Source organism: Miscanthus floridulus, chromosome 4 (genome assembly GCF_019320115.1).
Source record: "Miscanthus floridulus cultivar M001 chromosome 4, ASM1932011v1, whole genome shotgun sequence".
In the NCBI taxonomy this organism is placed as follows: Eukaryota; Viridiplantae; Streptophyta; class Magnoliopsida; order Poales; family Poaceae; genus Miscanthus; species Miscanthus floridulus.
In genome coordinates, this window is record NC_089583.1 from 17,470,543 (window position 1) to 17,473,257 (window position 2,715).

Here is a 2,715-nt window from a genome sequence, read left to right on the forward strand (position 1 = left end):
CGGCCGCAGCCACACGTGGAGTTGGGCAGATCTGGCGCGGTGGTGGTGGCATGCGGCGGCTACTGGCCTCATCTATTTCTTCTTCCTCCGTCTCCCCACGGTGGTGGCCTGCGCGCCTCATCGACTCCGCCTCCCCACCGGAGCACGCCGTCACCGTCAAACCATCATGTCGTGGCCGCCTCCACGTGGGGCCACAACGCCTTCGTGTCCCGCGAGCCACACGTTGGCCATGGGCGCGGATGGCAGGCCGCCGCCACCGCCTTGGCCTGCGCCCTGCCTCTTCGTGTGTGCGCGCCGCCGCCGTGTGGCCCTGCACGTAGGGAAGACTGACCACCTGATCGCGGAGCCCGGCCTCCGCGTCGTCGGCTGTTGCAACGAGCTCAACGCCGGGTACGCTGCCAACAGGTACGCGCGCGCCCGCGGCGTGGGCGCCTGCGCCATCACCTTCACCGTGGGCGGGCTCAGCGTGCTCCACGCCATCGCCGGCGCCTACAGCGAGAACCTGCTCGTGGTGTGCGTGGTGGGCGGGCCCAACTCCAACGACTATGGCACCAACTGCATCCTCCACCACACCATCGGCCTCCCGGACTTCTCATAGGAGTTCTGGTGCTTCCAGGCCATCACCTGCCACCAGGCCGTCGTCAACAACCTGGAGGACGCGCACGAGCAGATCGACAGGGCCATCTCCACGGCGCTCAGGGAGAGCAAGCCCGTGTACATCAGCGTCAGCTGCAACCTGCCGGGACTGCCGCACCCGACGTTCGTGACAGACCCAGTGCCATACCTCCTGGCGCCAAGGTCGGTCGGTCGTTGTTAATTGCATTGCGTTAACTGCAGCACCTTCTGGTTGACCACCCGGAAGCCGTGGTGGCCCGGCTCCATGCTGCCGTCCGATCGCTGCGCCTTGTGGAACGGGAGCAGCACCAGCACCGTCATCGCGTCCTCCGCGCAGATGCACATGTCGCTGTGCATGTCCGGGAATGACGACAGAGCCAACAGCCGCCGCACCTTCACCTTGGCGCAGCCGCTGCACTCCGACTGGTACGCGTCCAGCGCCTCGCCGATGAGCTTCCACATCTCCGACACCTCCTCGTCCACCACGGTCACGCCGTTGAATCTGCCGCCCTTCACGATGGCCGCCGCCGTCTGGTCCGTCATCTGCACCATGTCCACGGCGTACAAAGGCGAGCTCGCCTCCTCCTCCCGCGCCACCGCCCCACCGCAGCGCCTCCATGATGTAGGACAGCATCGGCACGTCCTGCGGGCCGTGCAGCCCCACCACGAGGCGCAGCTCCTTGGACGGGTCGTGGTGTTGCAGCCCCATGAGCCGTCACTGCACGCTCATGGGCGCAGTAGAGGTGGAAGTACCCCTTCATGTTGAGCAGCATCCCCAGCGCCAGCGCCTCCAGCATCCCCAGACCTCGGAGGAGTCCCGCCGCCGCGCACCTGGTGAGCTTCCCGAGCGTCCCCATGATGGTGATGAAGAAGACCCTGAACCCTCCATGAGCTCGCCGCGCCACTCTCTGCGCTGGCTGTGCACGCTCGCGGTCGCAGCACGCCAGGGCCGCGAACACTGCAGGCCGGTTCATCTACAACGTCCTACCGTTGGCCACAAGGAGTAATGTCCTACGTCCTGTGTTAAGACTTCCATGTTGTCAGAATCTAGAGCCTCCTTTGCAGATGTAAGCACCAGCTTGGGCCATTTGCTTTTGTTCATTAAATATGCCCCATCTAACCCATGCAGATGTAAGCACCAGCTTGGGCCATCCTCGTCGTGCTCTGGGAACATGGCGAGCTCGTTCGCCCGCGCCGGTGCCATTGCCGTCGTTGGGAGCTCCGTGTACCGGAACGGGCCGTGGAACGGGCTGCAGTTCAGCGGCGAGCTGGAGATAGAGACCAACAACAGCAACTTCCAGTTCGAGTTCGTCACCGTCACCAACGCAGTTCCAGTTCAAGTTCGTCACCAACAGCAACGAATGGGCTGCAGTTCGTCGGCAACGGCGGCGGCAGCATGTCACGATTTGTGCTGAACCAGTCGAGCGCACTGTAGCGCCTTCGGCGTCTGCAACACCAGCAGCGGCTCGCCGGCGTGCGCCTGCATGCTTGGGTTCAATTCACACCAGCGTCGCCGCGGGACTGGGGGCTCAGGGACAGCGTCACCGGGTGCATGTGCGTGACGCGGCTCAACTGCACTGGGAACGACTTCCTGTGGCTGCGCGGCGTGAAGTTGCCGAACACGACGAACGCGACGGAGGACGCGGCCATCACCGTCGACAAACGTCGCCGTCGTTCCACTGCTCCGATCGCCGCGTGCCCTAGGACCACGTTGTTCGTGCTGCTCCAGTGCGCTTGTTTGGCGGAGGGCTGCCGACGGTCATGCTAAAATTCTGACCCATGGTCTTATGGATTGGATTGGGTTTTGGGTGGCTGGATTGGGTGAATCACATAATCCATGCACAGGCCTAGAGTGAGGGGTTAGATGAAAAAAAACCATGCCAGGTTGGCATGCCACCTAAGCAATAAAGCGCTGACAAAACATTATGGACCTACGGTGTGCCATTTAACAAGTTAGGTGACCTATAAATGCATTTTTCTAGTTCATGGACATAAGTGGTACACCATGACAAGTTCATAGACCCCTGGTGCATTTAACTCTATATATATAGAGAGAGAGAGAGGCCATGAAAGCCAAAGGGAAGTTCACGTGTCTGGTAC